The sequence below is a fragment of the Sorex fumeus genome, unplaced genomic scaffold, assembly GCF_029834395.1.
Source record: "Sorex fumeus unplaced genomic scaffold, SorFum_2.1 ptg000047l, whole genome shotgun sequence".
Classification (NCBI taxonomy): Eukaryota; Metazoa; Chordata; class Mammalia; order Eulipotyphla; family Soricidae; genus Sorex; species Sorex fumeus.
The window spans coordinates 10,415,537-10,440,925 of NW_026606104.1; positions in this window are offsets into that span (position 1 = coordinate 10,415,537).

The window sequence follows — 25,389 nt, forward strand, 5'->3', positions numbered from 1 at the left end:
CTGGAAAGAAAGATGGCGGCCACATGGGAGCCTTGTGGATAGCAGGTATGAGCCGGGAGTGTGGGGGCGACTAAAACCTCATGGGAAGGGGGGCGTTCCGGTCCGTCCTTCACGCCCTACCGAGGTCACCAGTTGCCCCCCACGAGCGGCTCTCCAGCACGGCCACAGCCCCAGAAGCACAAGGGCTTAATGCAGAACCCAGCAGCTTGGAGCAGAAAAGTGAACGGACTATGCATTGATCCAGGCCATCAAGTCTGCCGGAGGGGAAAGGGTGTTGCCCCATTCGCCCTCTCCTCTCTGGAAAGAAAGATGGCGGCCACATGGGAGTCTTGTGGACAGCAGGTATGAGCCGGGAGTGTGGGGGCGACTAAAACCTCATGGGAAGGGGGGCGTTTCGGTCCGCCCTTCATGCCCTACCGAGGTCACCAGTTGCCCCCCACGAGCGGCTCTCCAGCACGGCCACAGCCCCAGAAGCACAAGGGCTTAATGCAGAACCCAGCAGCTTGGAGCAGAAAAGTGAACGGACTATGCATTGATCCAGGCCATCAAGTCTGCCGGAGGGGAAAGGGTGTTGCCCCATTCGCCCTCTCCTCTCTGGAAAGAAAGATGGCGGCCACATGGGAGTCTTGTGGACAGCAGGTATGAGCCGGGAGTGTGGGGGCGACTAAAACCTCATGGGAAGGGGGGCGTTTCGGTCCGCCCTTCATGCCCTACCGAGGCCACCAGTTGCCCCCACGAGCGGCTCTCCAGCACGGCCACAGCCCCAGAAGCACAATGACCTAATGCAGGAGGCCACATGGGAGCCTTGTGGACAGCAGGTATGAGCCGGGGGTGTGGGGGCGACTAAAACCTCATGGGAAGGGGGGCGTTCTGGTCCGTCCTTCACGCCCTACCGAGGTCACCAGTTGCCCCCCGCGAGCGGCTCTCCAGCACGGCCACGGCCCCAGAAGCACAAGGACTTAATGCAGAACCCAGCAGCTTGGAGCAGAAAAGTGAACGGACTATGCATTGATCCAGGCCATCAAGTCTGCCGGAGGGGAAAGGGTGTTGCCCCATTCGCCCTCTCCTCTCTGGAAAGAAAGATGGCGGCCACATGGGAGCCTTGTGGACAGCAGGTATGAGCCGGGAGTGTGGGGGCGACTAAAACCTCATGGGAAGGGGGGCGTTTTGCTCCGCCCTTCACGCCCTACCGAGGCCACCGGTTGCCCCCCGCGAGCGGCTCTCCAGCACGGCCAGGACTCCAGAACACAGAAACCAATTTCTTAACTATCTGACTTTCAGTAGAAATACTTCCAGGGTCAATAGGTAAAAGAGCAGAAATCCAAAACCAACATTTAATTCTTGAACCCAGCCATAGAAAGCAAATCACTTCACAATGCTTTTTCAACATGTCTGATTTGGGGGGGGGGTAAACTCTAAATAATAGTGGTGAATCTTTTATTGAAACAATGAATCTAATCAAAGCAGATAGAGTGTTAACTAGAATTCATCTGCCTCACAGGGACGGGGAGGGGTGGGGGGTGGGGTTTTATTGGGGTTCTTCATGGTAAAAAATAAGTATTGGTAAAGGGAAATGTGTTTGATATTTGCAGACTGAGACCTAAACCTGAAAGCTTTGTAACCTTTCCCACAGTGATTCAATAAATAAAAAAAAAAAGAAAATATGGCTTTCAGAAGAGATGTGAAAGCAATGTGATAGAAATTATCAGTGTTGTATGTGTCTCATAAGGGATTACTGTATTTTTCCACACAATTGTCATGCTCTGTTTTTAAGTACCAGCGTCACAATTTTTAAAAAAGCATCATGTAATAGTCACACCCCACTTTTCCACAAAAAATTTTGTTATAAAATTGGCAACGATTATGCAGTGAAATGCCATAGACTTAGTTTCCTGTTAGTAAATTTAACTTTATCTCTTATTTTTCTGTTCACAAAGGATATTGTCCTAGTTTAACATCTAGAAACATAAATGGAATAAAAATAATCCCATGTCCTTCAAACACAGGATGACATCACTTAAATGTGGTATTTAGAATAAATAAATAAGGACTTGCAATGGTTTAATGGGAAATGTCTAGGTCATCCTTGACCCAAGAGTTTATTGAAGAGAAGAAAAGAAACAGAATGAAGGGAAAGGGGAGAAGAGATAAATGAGAAACAAATGACCAGGGCAGTGGTCAAGGGGACTCAGATACATGGGTGATCTCAAAGAATGATGGAGCTAAATATTCAAACCACAGAGTCAACAGCAATAACATTGAGAGATGCACATATTTGTAACCAGATATAAAAGGTGCCTGTCAAGATGGCAGACTGAGGCTGGTCTCAGGGGTGGGGTAAGAGAGGGCATCTGGGAGCATTGGTGGAGGGAAGTTGACACTGGTGACTGGGTGATGGAACAACGTATATTAAAAATACAACTATAAATAACTTTGTAATTTATGGTGCTTTATCAAAATAAAGTATTTAGAAAGAATAGTTCTTTAAAGATCCCATATCCTTATTTAAAGGGACCTGAGTGGTCTCTGTTCTTATTGAAGATGACAGCTTACTATTTTTAGAAGGGATTCCAAACAGGGAATCTGGGATCCACTCTTGGTTAAAATTACCCAACCAGATGGAAAATTCAATACTTGGGCCTGAGGATGGGGTGTTGCTTCAGCCATGTGGTGTTGAAGATCACCAGAACCACAGTGGTAGTGACAGGGAGCCTTGAGGGCTATACCTGGAGATTCTGGGGTTTGAACTCAGCCTGGTGCATGCTCTCTCCCCAGACCTTCTTACATCATAGCTAGGGGTATCCAAAGGCTTCTGGAAATATCTTATGGTAGAAGTACTGAGATGGCATTATATTAAGAAAAGAAGGTGACTCTAAAGGTCGAATCACTAAAGAAGTTCACAAACACTCCTTGGAGGAGTTGCAAAAGAAAAAGAAAACAAGATGAGCAAACAAAAGTAAAAGGACATGTTTGAAAAGTTGCACATATATATGAGTCAAGTTTATGGCTGAATTAGAAAGCAGCAGGATATTTTTGGAGGGTTTAGAAACAAGTATCACAATACATCAGGTTTCATAGTGCGTATTTGGAAGCTATGTTAAGCAGCCTCTGCTTTTCAAAGGACTGAGGAAAAAAAGAGCTCTCTCTTTCCAGGGAGATGTCAATGCTGTGAATATTCTGATTAAGCCTTCAATTTTGAAATTATCATGTTTTTTACTTGATTTGTGAATTCTTTTCCAACGAAAAGACTTTTCTGCAAGTTGTGAGTCATAACAGTAAATAATCATGTAACTATCCAAGATACTGTTCAGTCATGAAAAAAAGCAGCAATGATGCTGTCTGGACTGGGAAGAAAAAGTAAGGACCTTCGTTCATAATTTTTATTCCAAATACCAAAGTCAGATAGTTGAGAAATTAGCCAGTTCTTTTATGCTTCTAGAGAAATAAAAACAGTGAAGGTAAGCTTCATTTTCATTTCTGCAGTCAAGTATACCCAGATAAAATGCCAAATTAACAGACCATGCTGGCAGCTATAAACAAGCTAATCCTTTTATTTATTAGCACAATAGAACATGCATAATACATTGGACTCTTGTTACCTAAAGAAAATTGCTCAGTGATAAAAAGATAGAGGCAGTACTAATGGAAGAACATTTGCATGACAGAAAATCTATATGTGTAGGGTATAAGACAATACTTTTTTTTCTTAGAAAATTAGGAATGTTATTGAGGAATCTATTGACTTAAGCCACTCAAGTTTGTCATTCAGTAATTGCTCTAGATGCAGCAGGTGACCTTGTAACCAGCTTAACTCGACCTAGAAAACTCCCTAATTATTATCATTGTTTGGATTATTAGTTTAGGTGAGGGCCCAAAAAGGAGAATGAGGTCATAATTAAGGAATCCTGAAGGGAACTCTCTATAATAGAAACCTTTTGACAGAATTAGATCAGATCACTGGAGGTGATAATTTTGTAGAAGTACATATTTTTAAGTAAGGAGAGCATAAATATTGGTATGCCTTCAGAAGCAGTCACATAACTAATTCAATCCTAAATATTTCTTTCAGATGCAGGTGAAAATTTAAGATTTAAATGACCTCAATGGGAAATATCCCTGTGAAATATATCATAAAGCAGATCTACCAGGGGGCCTTATATAATGTAGGCATGCAGAGACCTTATAAGCAAATGTAATTCTTTAAGGAGAATGAGGGAGAAGAGATGGGAGAGAAACAGTCACAATTCTAACTCTTTAAAAATGTGCAGCCACAAGGACTTGGGAAACACTTCTGAGCTAAATTGATTGCCTGGAGAGAGATATGAGCAATAATTGAGTCTCAGTTTTAAAACACCACCTGACAAATAAACAGATGATGAAGTCTTCATCCATTGAGTCCAATATTCAGGAGCAAGGTTACAGATTTGGGAGTGCAGCTAAGAAAATTAAAACTCTTCTATATCTACAATAAAGGTAAGATTATTCCTCTTCACACTCACCTTCAGACAAATACGTGTGTGCTTTGATTGCTAAGGTTCTGTTCCCACATATGCAGGGGACAAAATTCATTTGTGTGAACAATAAGTAGCCCACTGAGGTGTCTCACAGATACTCTACTCCCGGCCCACTCATAGTCACATACACTGTAAAGGATTTGATTCAAAGTCAAATTTGTTCCTGGATCTCAAGACTTTAAAGCTAATGGTCTCATCTTCTCTTCTGGTCACCTCTTCAGAACTGTGTTCCTCACAGGTACATTTGCCTTTTCTGTGATAGAATGTGAGGTTTAGATTCATGTTAAAGGGTTTTTCATTGCCGGGGAGTTGAGGTTGGGTGTGTTTATGGGGCAGTGGTCTCCTCAAAGTCATGTGCTTTATTCCCGTGGTCTAGTTTGGCTGTCATAAGATCTAGCTTATGTTGTCATCATCAGCTTTTTCAATGCTGTGAGCAGGCGAGGTTTGGCAAAAGAGAGGCATGATCTGAATTCTCAGTCTCCATTTTATGAGGAGAAAATGGAAAATGAGGTAAGCGTTCTTAAGAGACACAGGTTGTGTCCTATCAATAGCTTTAAGGCAATACTCAATGTTGACCTATCCCGAAACCACCACCTGCTTTATATAGAACTGGAAAACTTTATTTGCTAATCTAGAAGACCCTGCAGTGAGGCCCAACTCACTGTGTGGTTAACAAGGAAAATTCCTTTAAAATGGCTTTCCCTCACTTGCTCTGTGTTGCTGGAATCAAGGATAGTTATTTATATGTTTTCCATTTGCTACTTGATTTATTTTAGAGACTGACACTTTTACAAGCTGACATCTCGGCATACAGACACTTTTTTTTTTTACTCTGCTGAATGCAGTTGATGCTACTTACTTGATGCCATGCCGAGCAAACCTAGTTAAAGGTTTCTCTTTGTGCTGCCATCCATCACTCTTTTTACAGTTCTCTATCTGGAAGAGTGTAAACTGCCTCCTAATTTTGGCATCTGTTACCTTCCTTTCTAGCTGCTCCCTGTTGCTTCCTGATATCACTCTGTCAGGTAGACACTTGAGGATTTCATTGCTACCCAGGAGAGCAGCATGTTTGAAATTATTTTATAGTTATGTTTGATAAAAACTCCAATGGGAATAATTGGTGTGTATGAGTGCTTAAAAAAAGAACTAGGTACTGATAGAGAAAATTGATTGACTACTATCAATTATTATTTGATTACTTGAAAAGCTGATTGCTTAGTATACCACAGAAGATTTCGGGGAAAAATGAAGCATTGTTCCCCTAAGGATGTAATGTAGATGGTGGCGTTAATTGCATGAGCATCTGTGGGGTGTACATTGCCCATCTCCAAGCTTTCCATTAATGCTGCTGTGTTGTCTTCTCCACACCTTCTTTTCTAGAGACATATGAGACCCTGCCAGGAAAACTCCATTGTTCTGACTTTTCTGTTTTCCTGTCACACATCAAAATGCACCTGTCCTATTGTACTTTTTATTGGGATTTTCTTGTCTCCTTTGGGGGCAGCTGTCCAATCTGGTAAAGAGTGTCCCACCCATGTGTTTAGTTGGATCCCTCCTGGCAAGGGTTGTGACTTTGGGACACAAGAGTTATTGAACTTCTGTTAGATACTGGTTAGACTGCTTTATTAAACAGTAAGGCTGGGAAAATTATTATCTCTGTGACAAGAACTTTTGAGCTATTAGAAGGTCAGCTTTGTTCTAGCATAAGGCAAACACCTATGTTATGTGTGTCTTGGGATGCCACTTGTCTCTAGGGTGTTGACTTCACCTTCTAGCAGGCTCAGTACTCTAATAATAGGGGCTCACTCTTCAGGAAGGAAAGAGGACTTAGAGGGTAAGTACTTACCTTCTAAGTACAAGATCTGGAAGTAGTTCAAACCACAGTTTCTTAAATGTTATTGTTCAGAAATGAGTTCAAAGCCTCACCTACCTTAATGAAATGCTTGAAAATATAATCATTGAAGGAGCACTCAGATTCGACTCTGAGCAACTCCAATAGAGGGTTAGTAAAAGAACTTACCAAGACTGAAAAAGGTTCATTGAAAAAATGGAGAAGAGAGGACGATTTATCCAGCACAAGGTTCTTTTTTTTAGATTTCTAATTGCCCTCTTTTTTGGAATTTAATCTTAGGTATATCATGTCCCCAGGGTTTTGAACATTAGGGATCCCACCACTGACTGCCAATGAAGTGGAGACCTTAAGCTCAAAATTAACCTTAAGTTAATTAAGTTAATTTTGTTCCTTCTTGGAACTGTTAGGCTTTGTCTCAAAATTTTCATCTTTTTATGCATTGGAGATCTTTCACAGGGCTTGAGCCAAGCCATGTGTATAAGTTGGGGACCTGGTCAATTCAGTCTTTAGCAGGACCTACCTAAAACCAGGAGGGCTGGTAGGTGGCTTAAGTATCCAGACCTAGGTTCTATCTCAGAACCATGTTGGTGATGCCTGCACTTCACCAACTCCATCCCACTACAACTTAATTGAAAAAGAAGAGGAAGTTTGATAATAAAAAAAAAAAACGATAGCCTCAGTGTTTGTGAAAATATTATAAAAGGACCATGTGGGCAACTTTCATTTGTAGGTGATTAAAACACAATACCACTATTCTTGTTCAAAACTGATTGTTTCAAATGGCTGCAGATCCTTACCTCAGATTACTTCAGATCCTTACCTCAGTATTTTCTGATAATGAGCATTAAAGACAGCTACTCTAAATAAACTGTCAACTTAACTCCTGAATTTATTTGATAGGTCTTGTTTGCCTTGGAGAAGTTTTTTTTTTCTCAAGCTAATGATGACTGCTTGAAACTCCGATTGAGATCCTATTTTTGTTTCTGTTATTTGGAGACTGTGGAGTGGTGTCAGGAATAGAATTCAGGAACCTCATACACACAAAGCACCTGCTCTACCATCAAGTTCTGTCGGCAACCCCTGAATCCTATTTTGAACCAAAAGGTTTCTACTCTACTCTGTTTCTGGTCATTTCAACAAACAAATAAGTAATGAATGCCTACTATGTGTCTGGGACCAGATACTGGTGTGATATAAAAAATACACAATCTCTGTTTTTCAGCCTCTCACAAGGTAGGAGGTGAGATTGACAAATACATAAAAAGCCTTGAATACAATGCAGACTGTGATAAGTGCTAGGCTAGAAATACAAATAAAGTGCTGTAGGAGCCTAAGAGGGAAGGGAGTTCTGAATGAGGGTCAAGAGAGTCTTCAAATTGTGGGATTGAAAAATAGATGGTATTTCATTTGGCATATATGGGGTCAAATCAGCACTCCTCGCCAAGTGTGTAGTTAAGGAGATTTCTGTTGCTGGAATTTAGAGGTAAATTCTAGGAGAAAGGAGAGGAGAATGATGTTGAGACAAGAAAAGATTTGATACAACATTTTTGGGAGTCAAATTATAGAAGGTTTTTATATAACCCTAAGAGGCTAAGAGGACGGGATGCGTGTGTAGGATATCTTAGATATTCTTGAGAGAAGGAATGTGTGTGTGTGTGTGTGTGTGTGTGTGTGTGTGTGTGTGTATGTATTTGGGAGAGGGACAAGGCTTAGAGCCAAGGGTTTGGTTAAGAGGCGATATTATTAGTGGAGGTGAGAAGAATTAAAAATAGAAATAGAAATTACAGCACAGAGATGGAAGTGGAGTTTGATAATCAGTTAGCCACAAAGGTGACAGAGGAAGGAAGAAGATTGCCTATTTTTTAGCCCAAATTGCTGAGAAGGCGATACTGTTAACCAGATAAACCACAAATAAACATATGTACATAATAGTGGATATCAATATCCATTACATCCCAACTCTAAAAGAGCTCAAAAGGCCTTGGTAATAAAATGCAAGATGTCATTTCAACTTGAGTCACTGTCTGGAATATTCACTAATGATTATTATTCCCACTGGTTATTCAGTGTCTGGCAGGAATTATTATTGTAAAAAGTTCCAAAACTTCCTTACTAAAGAATCATGTTAAACTTCGTGTTGCCTGGTATTTCATTTGGCCCCAAACCCTTTGGGTGAAGCTATCCTATAAATGTCTCACAGAATTCCCCAGAATATGCTTTTGAGAAACACAGCCTTAGGCGATATATGATTAAGGGTTAAATGACTAAGTTAAACATCCTAAAGAGAGAAGGGAATTGGGGTCTATGTCTGTCAATCTATCTGCTCTCTTTGTCTGAAAACAACTAAAGGGAGTGAGATCTTTGGAAGGAGTGTCCCTTGGCAAAAGCAGAGCCACAAAGAGAGTGAATGCTGACCTTTCCCCCCTCACCTGATCTCAGCTTTTAAAAGACTCACCATCAATTTTAAAATGTGTCTTTAAAGCTCTAAATATGGCCAGAGGACATTACCCTTTAGATCCAAGTTCAAGATGATGGTCACAAGCATGTCCTAGAGGCAGTTTTGAGCACTTTAGAAGCTTCATTTAGTTTTCAAATGTTTATCAGTGCTCTTAGTAGTCTGGAAGGTCTAGAAAGACTTCAATAGAAGTATGAGAAAGAAATGAGGCCAGGATAGAATTATCAGTTTTTAAGTTTATGATACTGGTTCTGTTATAGGAGAGAAAACAGAATTTGACTTTATCTTGCATAGGACATATATGGAGGGACAGGGAATATACAAAGCACATCACTGCCACAGATAGCTGTGATGTTAATTCATTCACATAGGCATTTTTAAAAAGGAGGACAATACCATTATTCTTATATCATAGGCTTTAATATATCATCATAATAATATATCATGATATATCATAGACTCTATAGTATAGACTTTAAGAATATGTATTATAGATTTTTAAAGCCATATTCAAAATAGAACACATTGAAATATTATAAGGTATTTTAGGAATCTGCTTTATTAGATATGAGTCAATATTATAATAATTATATTCCATAGAAACTGTTTTACAAAGATCAGTCTGGAGTTAAACCTTGGATGTTTTGTTCTTTTACTAAAGCATATGTAACTATGCCATTCTCATATAACTAGTGCCCATGCTTGAATCTTGTTAAAAAGACATTTCATGAATGATAAAGGTGCTAGAAACCCAAGATTTGTGGCTTTCTTCCTCAAAATGTTCATGTGATTCTGCTGATTAAAGGTACCTATCATTGAACAGATTTCATTTACAATGTAATTCTAGGGTTACCAAGGTAACATTCAGGTTAATCAGCTGCACCACACTTTGCCTAATTGAGGGAGAGCACTTGAGCTCCCACTTCAGTTCCTGAAAGATAATCTTTTTCTTTCAGTTTTTTCCATTTGCAGATTATTTCAGTTGCTCTTGACTTGAGAATTGTTACCCTCTTTTTGTCTAATACATAAGAATATGCCCTCATATTGTCACAGAATAGGCTGGCAAAGGGAGGAGAAAAAGACATGCACTAGAAAGAACAAGAAATAAAGAGATTTATTTAGTACTGGTGATGGCCCATTGGAGTAGCCTCCAAAGGCTGAAGGTCTGGCCCAAGGTTCAGAATATGTGTGTGTGTGTGTGTGTGTGTATACACACACATATATATTTGTGTGTATGTATATATGTATATATACACATATAAAAATAATACAAGTAGATATATGTATATATACACATGCACACATATATGTATATATATATATATATATATATTAGGCCCAGTGTGTGTGTGTGAGTATACAAAAATATATGTACATACACATATATATATACATGGGGCTTATTCTCAGTCTGGGAATGATCTACACATGTGACTGGGAGGAGCAACAGGGCTGAGTTACACATGACAGGGCGATGTAGTATACAGTCATGTCAGGGTTATACTGTATAAGCAGGATCTGAAATCATGCATCTCTGATAGTGGTATCACTGTATCACTGTCATCCTGTTCATCAATTGCCTCGAGCAGGCCCCAGTAACGTCTCCTTTGTCCTAGCCATGAGATTTTAAAAAGTGCCACATTTGTAAGTATACAACTGTACCTCATGGTGTTTCACTAATAAAAATTAAAAAAAATATTGAAGAGTCTGAAAATAAAGTAACATAAAGCCTGATTGAAAAAAAAAAAGTGCCACCTTCGATGCTCTTTCAGGGTCAGGGGAATAAGACCCATCATTGTTGCTGGTTTTTGGCATATTGAATATGCCACGGGGAGTTTGCCAGACTTTGCCATGTGGGCAAGATACTTTTGGTAGCCTGCCAATTCTCCAGAGTAAGAACTAGATAATTAGATGTCCTTCATGCGTGAGGCTCGTCTGAACGGAGAGTGGTCTTAAGCATGGCTGTGGCTGGAACCGGAGGTCTTCAGCTGTCGGGGGTCTCTGCTCGGGGTGGGAGGGAAACTCAATCCACCCTCCTCCAAGGGGCCCCAGTGAGGTCAGCCAGGCGCGGAGGGAGGAGACTCTGCGCTCTTCTCTTCCAGGAGCAGGGTTTTATAGTCTCTGGGTCTTGGCCGTTGATGTGATTGCATGGCGCTGGTGGCAGTTGGCGGGTGTAACACCTACATACTAGAAGATGGGGGATCTGGGTGGAAGAGGCCCCAGTCCCAATCCGAACAGGCTTGGAGATCTATGCCCCGGGTTCCGCACACCTGGATTCCTCCGCTGGTTCCTTCATGTGTGAGGCTTGTCAGAATGTGCAGAGAGTGGTCAGAAATAACCAATGGCCAGTCTCAGGAGGTCGCTTAGTCAGGAAGTGAGGGGTGGTTTGCTTCTTGACATGTGAAAGAAGAAATTTCTGACCACAATAGCTGATGGTTGTCTGGTCAGGGAGGGATTCCATGTATGGGGTGCTTTGCAACTGGACCTTAGGAAGCAGATAGTGGTAGTGAGCCAGAAATGGGAACAAGAACCAGAACTCCCCTTCATGAAAATCATACCTCTCCTCATTAACATGGTTTAGGCCTCAAAAAATGGATACAGGAGTCAGGCTGCCCTTCTCAGTATTTGCTATGCTTGGATAACTGGATCTTATGAAGACTGCTTCTTACACTATTATCTATGATTCTCTAGACTTATAATTAGAGTTTTAAATGTTTTTTTGAGGACACTTTCATGTTTTGTCTTTACTGGAGGTTAAAAACCGGGCCTCATGCATATGGAGCATCTGCTTTACCACTGAGCCTCATCTTAGCCCAATTGTAAAATGGTTGCTGTTGTAATCTTGTGTATGAATAGCAACATGTTATACTATGTCTCCTATTTATTTTTCTCTTCTTTGTTTTCTGAGTGGGTGAATGTGAATGAGAAGTAGAGGATCAAGGCATTTGACTGAACTTCCTAATATTTTATGGGCAAAGATGTCAGATGAACTTTTAAAACATCATTTTAAACTTTCTTCATCAGGGGCTGGGGTGATAGCACAGGGGGTAGGGCATTTGCCTTGCACATGGCCGATCTGGGTTTGATTCCCAGCATCCCATATGGTCCCCTGAGCACCCCCAGGAGTCATTCCTGAGTACAGAGACAGGAGTAACCCCTGTGCATCACCAGATGTGACCCAAAAAAGCAAAAAAAAAACTTTCTTCATCAGATCCTCCCACACAGCGCACAAAGATGTCCAATGACTATCTTACAGTTGCTGCACTAGTAAGACAAAGTTTAACACCCACCAAATTTAGGGTGGGGAGGAAGGGTTGGATCACTGGTGCTCAGGGCTTACTCCTGTCTCTGTGCTCAGGGATCACTCCTGGCAGAGACTCAGTGAATCATATGAAGTACCAGGGATCAAGTCCAGGTTGGCAACATGCAAGGCAAGTGCCCTACGCACTGTACTATCTCTCCAGCCCTCATAAACCTAATTTAAAAGTGAATAACTAAAGACAAATGTTTTTGTACTGAAAACAGATGTATGAACTATGTTGAGAGCCATTTTTAGTTATCTCTCTTCCACTCTGCTCTCTCTCTCTCTCTCTCTCTCTCTCTCTCTCTGTGTGTGTGTTTGTGTGTGGGCGAATGTGAGATCATGTGAAAAAACAAGACTCTAAAATGTACTAACTGCTCAAGGTACTGATATTCAATGAGGTGAATTTTGATCTTGAATAAAGATAATTTTAAGTAAAACTAGTGAATTAGAAACTGAAAAAGAATCAGTTTTCTGATTTATAGTTGGCTATCGTTTGTATTGATGAGGTATCATTTTTTGCTATAGATATTTCTGAGTCATTGTTCAGAAGCTTTTCAATTTTAATTCTTTGAGTGACTTAAAGTTTATATGTAGTTTCATTAAAACACTTATACATTATAATTTATTTGATTTAAAATAAAAATGCTTTTTCTAGAATCTTAATATTAGATACTATTTTTTCTAGTTTTAAAAGATTAATAAAAAAACTGAATAAAAAACTTTAATTAAATTCATGTCAGCACATGTACATAAATCTAGAGGCTTTTCTAATAGGTAATGGCACTATTTACTAAATCAGTACTCCTGTGTATTTTACTGACTTGTGTTTTCTCTTCCATTGTACTTCAAATACTCATATAATTTATTTTTGAGACATATATTCTGTTTCATTGACTTGTCAAGCTATTATCATGCTAGGTTCATGCCTGTTTTAGTTGGTATTAGCAACTGGTATTGATTAGTATTCAGTAGGGAAGGAACATTCCTTGATATGAGTAATTAGCTGATAAGCTTCTTAATTATAATTTTATTATTAACTTTCAAAATAATATCATACAAATCTACTTGCATTTAAATATATATGTAGGCTTAAGAAGTATAATAAAAGAATATTCACTCAGCTTTAGGAAAAGTTGTTTATTTATTTATTTCAAATTTCTCAAATAAATGCTCAACATATTTTATTTAACCATGCAATAAAATTTGGGTTTAAAAAATTTGCTCTGTTCTGAAAGTGGTGTGCCATTAAATGTAGTTACAAACAATGCAAAGAATAATGAGCATGGTAAAAATTAGCATTTTATACTCAAGTATTAAAGGCAGTTATGGGCATTGTTGAATAGAAAGATTATGCTCTTTCATGTCCTTTCTTCTTTGCCCCTTTTTAAAAAGATTTTTAATTTAGTTATGAATAAGAAGTTTTGGATGATATCTTTCAGTCATTAAAGGAATGAATTAGTCAGTCCCCTAAATTCATCATATTCCAGCAATTCTTATGAGTTTAAGAGTGTTGATATTTTGTCTTAAGATATAAATGCTTTTTGAATTTAATACTATCCTTATACATTCATTGTATCATAAATGCTAAGAAGAAATCAAGCAATCTCTTTTATTGTTAAAAAATAAAGCACAATCTGCTCTGGATTGACTTGTTTATCAGAAAATAGCTGTTTCCAAATAAAGATTTTTTTAGCCCAGATGTAATCTGTGCAAGTTTCTCATGTTCCAAGAATTAGCATTTAATCTCTGTTTAGCTGAAATTTAGTTAGTTATGTTGACACCTCTGCATTTTAACACTGGGATTTCTTTGTGGGACACAATTCCTTTCAATCAACTTGATATCCCATCTTGGTCTCTAAGGGACAGTAATTGAGTTTAGGCTAGTTTTAAATAGCAATAAGGACAGGGAACACAGATGGGTATTTCATTGATTAACACTAACCCTGGCCTAAGGCCCCAGTGTCAGGCATTAGATTAGGACATTACGAAGAGAATGACAGAGTTTTGGTACTTTATTCCCCTCAATAACATTCTTTCACATATTAAGTTTATCTCCCCCCTAGGTAGCTACTTTATCATGCAGAAGACCTTAATCCACTGATGTGACTCTCTCTGCTCTCACTTTGATGCAGCCTCTGTTTACAAGAGTAATTCGGTCTGTGTAAGACAAAGTACTTGGGACAAGGACAACTGAATTAGGCTTTTAGATGCACAGTGAGCTGACCTAAAAACAAAACAGAACCTACACTGAACACACAAAGACATACACACACACAAACCCACAAACCCAGATGCACATGCACACACCAATGCCAACAGCAGCAAGGGGGCTATTTTGGAATTGTAATTATGATGCTGGCATCCTGGAGAATCACACATTAGGATTTCATCAAGAAGACCCTATGTTACTGATCTCCTTGTTTGGCACTTTATCTTTTCTTCACCTTTGACCTTCCTTTCAGGCTCTCTTTAAGGCATCATGAACGTAAGCTCTTGTGGTGTTCTTTTAGAAGTAGGATTGCTGCCATCCCCTCTGGTGAATTGAAGCAGCTGCTAGAATCAGTGACAAGGTTGGGTCCAGACTTGGTATCCTGGCTGGGAAAGAGATTATGGGTCAGTCCCCAGTGCTAGGATACAAAAGATTCAAGCAGTTTAGGATTTTTTGGATATCCGAAAAAGATTTCATGAAATTTGTAAAGATCTAACAGTGCATTGCAGATTTCATGTGGTCTAAACAGCTTATACTAAGTCCAACTCTCCGTAGTCAGTAAATGGTATTTTCACAGCTATGCAATTTTTCCTACATCGAACTACAGCAAAATAGTTTAAATCCACCAAATTGTGTGTCTGCTGGATGAAGCAGGTGGCCTTTTGCATTTAGCTACGTTAGCTATTAACTTTAGAAGATCCCTTATCTTACATTGTGAAGATTTACATGTTCTCTATGATAAATTTAGATAATCACACAATGCTTTATTTTTCAGAATACTGGCAAGTAATAACATATAATAATATGTAATGCCAATTTTTTAATAAAATTAATAAGCAAGACATTAAAAACTAATTTTGTTGAAATTGTATTTATTATTAAAATCTGAAGAAAAATCTTTCAGAATTTCCTAGGATTAAGAACTTGTAACAGACATTTCTTATCTAATTATAACATATAATTACATAATTATATGCTAAATTTATATAAATTTATTATCTTAAATTCAACCTACCAAATATTAAGTATTGATGAGAGAGAATTCAAAATTCAATATGTATATTCCTTCTAGCCTTTCACTTTAATTTTCTTTCATATACTTTTCCTTCAAGAACTCTTAGAAGGAATCCACAAGTTGAATGGGGGATTATGATCTTTGTTTGTTGGATATAGTAATAAATGAAGACAATGTAGGAAAGACCCATTGTAAGACACATTTTGCATAACCTGTGTATACACATCAGAGATTGTTAGAATGATCCAAGACTCAGACACTGTTTAGTATTGACTATCACTGTGGTCCTGGTCATGTAGATATTTATTGGGTCTTCTGTGTCTTATAAAGAATTGTCCTTAAACAATTTATTTCACAGAGTAGAGTGAACTTTAGGAATAAGGAATTCTTTTTTTTGACTCTTTAGAGCAGGCAGTATGTTCTGAAGGTAAAGAGTGCAGGTTTTTACTTTTCCTTTCCCAATTATTTGGAACCTCACCAAGTCATTTGTTTCAATTAACTTGACAAAAGTCCTTTAAGAAAACAGCATTACCAAAGAATACACCCCACACCTACAAAGTGCCAATTTTAGGACTACATGCCAAGAACACAGCTTATCTAGGCCAGGACACTGATGCAACCAGTGCAAGACAAATTGCAAGAAAAATTAAGAGGTTTTGTTTTTTTTTGGTTAATTAAAAAAGGCCAATTGAGAACTTTTTATCATTTTACCTCTAGGTGTCCCACATTTTAAAATTCAATGCACTTTACCTGGGAATTTTCTTTGTAGTAAGCAAAAAATTATGGTAAATAATTCAGGAACAATATTTGATTTGTGGGGAGGGAGGTGATTTTGGAGATCTTTGTGGCCCTAGTTTAGTAGCTGGTGATCTGGTGTAATCTTATTTTATCAGTGTGGAATTTGAGATCACCTGACTTTCTTTGCAATCCCAAGATCATAGAGTTAGTTTGAAGGAAAAAAAAACAGATTTGGGGGAGCATTGAATAGTTTAGTAAGTCTAATAGTTTAGTAAGTTTTCAGAGGAGAGTTTAAAGTGTGGCTGATTCTTTGCTTCTAGACCAGTGAAATCTATGTGTAGGCAAATGTGTTTTTCTATACAATTAATCTTTCCTGGGACATGTTGCTGTGAAACTCCTAATGTCTAAATTCTCATACCAACAAGAATAGCAAACAAAAGCATAATATATTACTTTCACTTCTCTTTATGCTTTCACATGACTTTCATCGTTATGAAGGCTGGCTTTTATAATATTCACATGAGTTTGACGTGAGCCAACAAAAGCCAGGGAAATCGATTAGAAAGGAAAATTCAGCTTTAAATCTTGTGTTCCTAAACGGGTTGCTTATAGCCTCTGGGCAGTCAGAAGCTGGCATGTGGCTCATCTCTGACATAATTCTAAAATAAAACGAGGTGGATGCTAAAGCTCAATACTTAAAAAAAATTTAAGTTCAATCAAGTTACCATCTAAGCTAGTGCTTTCATGCATTTAAACTCTGAAAGCTAGTTTTAATGAGGCAAAAGTCTGAAATGAAAAATGAGACACTTGGGCCTGAATTCTTAGGTTAATTTTTTTTTAATGTAATAACTTGCTCTCTTGTGCTGGTGGATTTGGTGTCTCGCATTCTCTGGTAGTCAAGGGAAAGTTAGCTCAAGTTTTGCTCCCTCTGCCATTAACAGATGGCACACAGATCTAAGCATAAGCTGTGGCTCCCGGGCCACAGGCAAAGGGTGAGGGCCGCTCCCCCGTGGACACCCTCAAAAGGCCCTAAGCTTGAGTAGCACAAATGAAAAGGTCTAGTGCTGGTGTTAATTACGCAGAAACCACACAGAAAGTGCTGGCTGTTACTGAGTTGAGAGGTTGGGCATCTCTTCTTCCCCAGATAAAAGGCTTGATATGAAAACATTTTGCAGAGGACAATGAAGTGAAGATTAGCATAATCTTCTGCAGTATCCTCGGTAAGCTATCCATGAGTGAGTTGCTTTTTTCTCATTCCTTCGGCTCTAATGTCTGGATTTAAGGAATGGTATTGTTAAAAGTAGGCTTTGTCCTTGGAGCCTGACAGTTGTGTTTTTCCCGCCTTCATGTGATCATCCCAGTGGCTAGTCTCCTGCTCTTTGGGTTGCAGACAATGGAAGGAAAAATGAAGTGTCAGTTCATTGACAGAACCTCTCTGTGCTATGTTATTCTTAATCCAGACTCTTCAGGGTGTTTTCTTTTCTTCTTCTCTCTCTTTCTTTTAAAACATTCTCTCACCCATGTTCCCTATTTGAATGGGAGAAAGTCACTTAATATTATTCAGAGGAAAACATAGAACAAATAACACCAAACTTTGGAGCTTTAGGAAATTAAAAAAAATTCAAATGGTTTTGTTTTCTCTGCACTTCAATCAGAATGTTAAATATGAATGTTGTTCTTGCATTTTATAACAAAATGTGGATAGCGTTATAATGGCTATTCAGAGGCATGCAATCAAAAGCCTTGAGTGTTGAGGTTTTCCATAAGAAGAATTTAACTAACTCGCACAATGCAGCTTACTGCTGTTCTCTTGGGGGCTGGTTCAGTGGCTAATGCACTAGCTTGTTGGCCACTTTGATCCTGGCTGCCCTGTTTTAAGTCTTGCTATGACTGGTTAAGTTAGTGCTCTATAACCTGCAGGATAACTTGAGGGTTCTGAAAGTCATGAGGCATGGTCCCCAAGATCAAAATATAAAAATAGGTCTTGGGTCAGGGAACTCAAGAAGCCTCTGGAAGCTCTTCATTTTACAGCTGGAGACTGTCTCTTATGTATTTAGAATTGTCATTAGGATTCTGACAAAGAAGTGCAGTATGGGATTGCTTCGGGGCAGGCTCTTTGAATCTTATTCCTGGTTAAAAAAAAAAACAACTTCTGGCTGCTGACAGGAGACAAGGCGAGTACAAGGAACGCATTAAAAAGCAGCTTATGTCTATTGATGGCTGAGTAAGGGTTAGAGTGGGTGAGTTTTGAGTGTGGGTAAAAAACTTTTGAGTTTATTTATTGTAGCAGACAAGTTTGGGGAGTAATAGGGGGTTTTAAAGCCCTGTCTAGTCCACTAGTGTGGATATCTTGGAAACTTGTGTTGAACAATTTGTCACCCTTTCCTAAGTTTCATGGTAACTGCCTTTGATATGGATTCCATTCTTGACCTAGGTTACCTATCCTTTGTACTGCCCAGGTCATGCAAAAACTTGGTGTGACTTAGCTAACATTTTATTTTCATGTCTTAAATAGATTGGATTTTGTTTCATTGAGGTAGACAATTTTATTTCAGTCTGTAATCCAAGCCAAGACAAACCACTTGATGTAGCCAAAAATCACCTGAGCTTAAATTAGGGAGCTGACACCAGCATGTTATGGTCTGTAAGTAAAGAAGGAAGGGGCTATGGATGGCACCAGGTGGTTATTGACTTGGAATCAAAGGTCAACTCAGGTCATTTTTATCATGAGACTTGATGATTCCTTAGAGAAAGGAACACTTCTGTGGAGCCAGACATATCTGGGTATTCCAGATCTGTCTCTGGGCTGCTTGGTGATTAGACTTCTGAGAAGAGCCAAAAAAACTTAGATATTATGCCTGAAACCATAAAGTGAACTGAAGAAAACATATGGCAAATTCTTCATGATATTGCATTTAAGAATGTTATCAGGGATTTGACTCCAAAGGCAAGCAAAAAGAAAAAATAAACAATGTGATTGCATCAAACAAAAAGCTTCTCCACAGAGAAACTATCATTAAGACACAAAGACAATTGTTAGAATAGAAGAAAATATTTGCATATCATGTTTCTGACAAAGGAATACTACCCAGGACAAAGAAAGAATTAAAAAATAACTCAACAATAGGAAACACACTCCCATCTGAAAAATGGGAAGTAGAGTTAAGCAGATACTTTACTAAGGCAAATATAGAACTTCTCAAAAAAAAGAAATAGGGATGTGACACTGTAATTCTACTCTTGAGCAACTACTTCCAGAAGATAAAGGCATGAATTTGAAAGGGTATATACACATCTTTGCTTATCGCAACATTATTTACAACAGTAAGTGCTCAATAATGGATGAGTTGGTAAGGAAATTTTGGTAGATGTACATAAAGGAATGCCATTCAGCTATGAGAAAAGGTAAAATCTTGCAGATTTCTGCAACCTGGATGGAGTTGGAGGTTATCACGCTAGGTGAAATGAGTCAAAAAGAAAATGATAAATACTATTTTAAGCAAAATAAGTGAGAGTGAGAATAAATATCCATCTCACTCAAATGTGGTATATAGTGAAAAAAAAGCAAGGGAATAGGGAATAAAAAACAATAATAAACCCTTAGCCCTATATTATAAAACTGATTAACAGAGGGGAAAGGGGACAAAAATCAGACTAGAGGGGACATAGGAATAACGGCAGAAGGCCATGGGCACCTTGATTTACCTAACTATAAATATAATAAAAAATAAAATTACAAACTCACTCATATGCAGAGTATGGAGAAACCAAGCAAGAGATTAGAAAGTCCTTAAAGGAAACAAACAAGATATTATCAATAAAACCGTGAAGATGTAGGTGGTGGGGGGTTGGAGAATGGACCTGGGGATAAGGGTGGAGGAATCTTGGCACTCTGGTTTTGGACATGGAGCTGCAGCATTTAAAGTGTAAAACAGTATCATTAAAACTATTGTAAAACAATTCAATCAGCTAATCCATGGCTGAATTAATAGCAGTACTCCTACATGAAAAAAAGCTATTGTAAAACAAACAAACAAACAAACAAAAAATAAAACCCCCAAAGACTACATACAGATGCCATTAGGTACATGGTAAAACAGTACTCGTCATCAATTATTATCATTAAACTGTAAATCTAAATGGCAATAAGATAACGCTTTGTGCCAGTGAGAATAATTGATACAAAAAACCATAAACAGGTGCTAGAGAGGGTAGGGAGGAAAGCAACCCTCATTCACTGTTGATGGGGATGTAAACAGGTTCAACTTCTATGGAAAGCACTAATGGAGATTTCTAAAATAATTAAAAAATTTATCTACCATATAATTCAGCAATCCCATTACTAGATATCTATCTGAAGAATACAAGAACACTAAACCTGAAAAGATACACACACACACACACACACACACACACACACACACACACATACCCCTATGTTTGTTACAGTGTAATTAAGGAGCTAATGTCAGGAACAGCCCAAGTTCCCAATGACAGATAACTGGATAAAGATGTGATGCATGCACACAACACAGCACACACATACACAAATACCACTCAGCTATGAAAAGATAAAAGTCAATCCATGACAGTATGTATTGAACTGGAAAGAAAGATGGAGAAGACAGATAACACAGATAACAGATGATCTCACTCATATGTGGGATAAAAAGAACAAAGGAAATGAGCAGACAAAGCCAAAGGAAAACAAATCCTTAGTCTCTGAAGGCAGAACTGAGGTTACCAAAGTCAAAAAAAAAAAAAAAAAGAACTGATAGGATGGAAGGGCTCCATTTAATAGTGATGGAATGATATCCATACTTAGGTGGTAGGTGTGATATAGTACCCATTTTCAAGAGACATGAAATTTTATCACTAAAATATATACAGAATTGTAAACCAATGATACTTGAATTAAAGGAATATTTTAGAAGAAAATGCTCAGATTGCTCTATTCACCTCCCTGCTTCTTCCAGACAGCATACTAGCTATCTAGTTCTGCTACCATTTTATGATTTTTATTTATCAAAAAATTCCATGATGATGATTTCTGCAATGAGTTCCACAATATACTTCTCTATCTATCTCTGATGTACTTTTAGCATTAATTTACTTTACATAAGTAAATATTTATGGCAGGACCAGGTCTCCAAAAACATCTTTTTGTTTGTTTGTTTGTTCATTTTTGCCCACACCCAGCTATGCTCAGGGCTGATTTCTGTCTCTGTGCTCAGTGATCATGCCTGGTGGTGTTTAGAGTCCCATATTTGCTACTGGGTACCAAATCCAGGTACAGTACAAGACATGCAACTTGCCATATTATCTTTCCGACTGGAGCATTCTGTATATACAAGATGTGAAGTGATGACTTTCAAGATGCCACTGATCTATATTACTTATTTGTGATAACTAAAGGTCAATGCTTGGCACAATTATAAGCTTAATAAATGTTTTTGTAAAATTAATTATTCAACAATTTGTTACTAACCATTTTTTAGAATGTTTAATGAATAACATTACTATAGCTTGAAAAACTTGGTATTCTGCCTGACTCCTCCTTGTTGGAAATATACTATGTCATTAACATCAAGATCTATTGGCCACATGATACTATTCTTTTCAAATAGTTCATCTCTGAGTGAAAATGGGACATTGCTGGGCTATACATAAGGTATAGGGGGCATTATAATTGTACGATGTCTTCTATAACTATTTTGGGATCATTTTTTGAGATGGACTTTTAGTCCACTATTTATTTACTCCTTCCACTTACTCTATATGACCAATCTAAAGTGGGTAGGCAGAACAGGGATGACTAATGTACACAACTTATATCAGCTAGCGAGTAGTTATGGCCATTCATTTAGAATTCAGTAAACAACTTTATTTGAGTGCCACTGCTTAGCTAAAACAAGGTTGACTCGATTTTAGTTTTTGTTACTGTTGTAATAAAGTCTCTCTTTGTACTTCTGTTGTATTTCTGTTATCTTGTGGCTAGGACATTTGTATTCCTCTAGATATAATTTTCTAAAAAATTATAAATTACCGTTAACAGACATTAATCTTAATGCTAAAATGGTTATGGAAGTATAGCACTGTAGCACTGTCCTCCCGTTGTTCATCTATTTGCTCCAGCGGGCACCAGTAATGTCTCCATTGTGAGACTTGTTGTTACTGACTTTAGCATATTGAATATGTCATGGGTAGTTGCCAGGCTTTGCCGTGCAGGTGGGATAATCTCGGTAGCTTGTCAGGCTCTCCGAGAGGGGTGGATAAATCAAACTCAGTTTGGCCCTGGTCGGCGGCATGCAAGGAAAATGCCCTACCTGCTCTGCTATCGCCCCAGCCCCATGGAAAACAAAATTATTTTGTTGGGGAAGGGGGTTAATTCCAGATTGGGTTGAAAATTGTATCAAGGATGATGGATTCCCCAGCTATTTTGCAGTACCAGACCTACTTCAGACCATCCCTGGCAAGTGCTGAGGTCCAAATACAATGTAGAATAATTCTGGGTCATGAGAAAGAAATCAGAGGTAAACATTCATAAAGGAAAATGCAAAGGAAATAATACTGCAAAAGGAGTACTTAGAGGAGTCATCCCATATGCAGTAGTGAGCCCAGAATACCGCCAGCTATGGTCGCCAAGCACCCCAACTCCCTAGTAAAGTAGGACCAAGAAAGGGCCTTAGAACTGAGGAATCTTCACAGATGCCTTCCTGATGTAGGTAACAGGGGAAAAAGAGTATCTGCACTGTCCCTGTGTGACCTTGTTGTTGGGTGATGGCCAGTGGGGCACTGACGCTGGCAATTCTGGATACTATTCTAAAAAAAGTGAAAACCAGCGGGATCAAATCAACACCTTAGAAAATCAATGTGTTAAACAAATAAACAAAATCCAACTGAGTTAATTTTAAAGTCAAATCGACCTTATTAAACAATATAGAATTTGGGCAGCATCCCATCTAGCTTGCAGAAAGGTGCTCCAAGAAACTGTGTGATTTGTCTTTATAGGTAGAAAGAGGGCAAGATCAATGAAGAAGAACTAATTTTAGATTTAGGCATAACTAACCTATGTTTAAGGAATGAAAACATCCTTTGGGGAATGGTAAAGTTACTTCTTTTATGCTGATCAGAAAATTCCATCCTGAGCAGTTTGAAAAATTACTTTCCTAGAGACGATAAGATATTAAGAATTGATACGTATAAAGGTATCTTCAAAGACGACACTCCACTGAACAACCAAGTGGAAACAGAGATAAACAAATGGGACTATTTTAAATTAAGAAGCTTCTGCACCTCAAAAGATAACGTGACCAGAGTACAAGGACAATCTACAGAATGGGAAAGGCTATTTACCCAATACCCATCTGATAAGGGGTTGATATCAAGTATATACAAAGCACTGGTTGAACTCTACAAGAAGAAAACATCTAACCCCATCAAAAATGGGGAAATGAAACGAATAGGAATTTTCCCAAAGAAGAAATCCAAACGGCTAAAAAGCACACGAGAAAATGCTCTACATCACTAATCATCAGGGAGATGCGGATCAAAACAACAATGAGATATCATCTCACACCACAGAGACTGACCCACATCCAAAAGAACAAAAGCAACCGGTTTTGGCACAGATGTAGTGAGAAAGGGATCCTCCTTCACTGCTGGTGGGAATGCTGACTGGTTCAGCCCTTTTGAAAAACAGTATGGACACTTCTCAAAAAATTAGAAATTGAGCTCCTATTTGACCCAGCGATACCACTCCTGGGAATATATCCCGGAGAGGCAAAAAAAAATATAGTCGAAATAACATCTGCACTTCTATGTTCATTCTTGCACTTTTCACAATAGCCAAAATCTGGAAAAAACCCAAGTGCTCGAGAAGAGATGACTGGTTAAAGAAACTTTGGTATATCTACACAATGGAGTACTATGCAGCTGTTAGAAAAGATGAAGTCATGAAATTTATATACAAGTGGTACTACATGGAAAGTATCATGCAAAGTGAAATGAGTCAGAAAGAGAGGGACATACATAGAAAGATTGCATTCATCTGGGGAATATAAAGTAACAAAATAGGAGACTAACACCCAAGAATAGCGGAGGTAAGTACCAGGAGGTTCACTCCATGGCTTGGAGGCCAGCCGCACATGCTAGGGGAAAGGCAGCTCAGATAAAGAAGGGAGCACCCAGTAAAGGGTGTTGAGAGGATCCTCCCAGGATGAGAGATGCATGTTGAAAGTAGACTATAGACCAAACATGATTGCCACTCAATGCCTCTTTTGCAAACCACAGTACCCAAAGGGAGAGAGAGAACAAAAGGGAATGCCCTGCCACAGGGGTGGTGTGGGATGCGGGGTATGGGGGGTCGTGTAAGGGATACTGGTAGCAGTAGAGGTGGAGAATGGGCACTTGTGGAGGGATGGGAACTCAATCATTGTATAATTGAAACCCAAGCACAAAAATCTGTAAGTCTACAACTGTACCTGATGGTGTTTCATGGTGTTTTTTTTAATAAAAATTAAAAAAAAATTGGTAGGCTTAGAAAAAGCACCTCCAAACTGTTTTACTTTATAAATACTTAGAAAACTTCATTAATTTTTATAAAATTTTATTTATTGAGATAACCAATAATTTATTGCTTTATAAAAGTAATTATTTATATGTATTTGGGATACAATATTACAATATCACACTCACCACTAAACTGCCATTATCTCTCCAAGTGAGTTCATTTCATTCTTCTGGCACATTTCACTATACTTGATAATCATTATTCTATGTTCAGAATTTAAGGATTTATTTTCAACAAATTTTGTCTATTCCCTTTCTTTGTATCTTTCTATAACACATATGAAAAAATTGTATTTTATTTTTTCATCTTCTTCATACTTATTTCATTGATCATGACTATTTCTATCCATGTTGACATAAATGACAGTATTTTATTTTTTCTTATAGTTGAATAGTATTCCCTTGTGTGTATAGGGAATTATCCTTTCTCCTGTCATTAGGCACATGGCTTTTTTCTATATATGTATATATTCAAATTAGATTTTTACATGTTCTTTAAATAGTTATCTAGTAGTAGAATTCTTATTAAATATTATGGTTATCACTTGATCACTTGACTTCCTGCTAATCGTCGATTTGCTTGAGTGGGCGCCAGAAACGTCTCCATTTGTCCCTGTTGCGTGCTAGTGTAGCCCAATGGCGTCTGTTTGTTCTAGGAACACAAAGAGCCTCAAACCAATCGTTCATGATCTTGTTGAAGAAGTCTGACCATCTGGTAGGTGGGTGGCCAC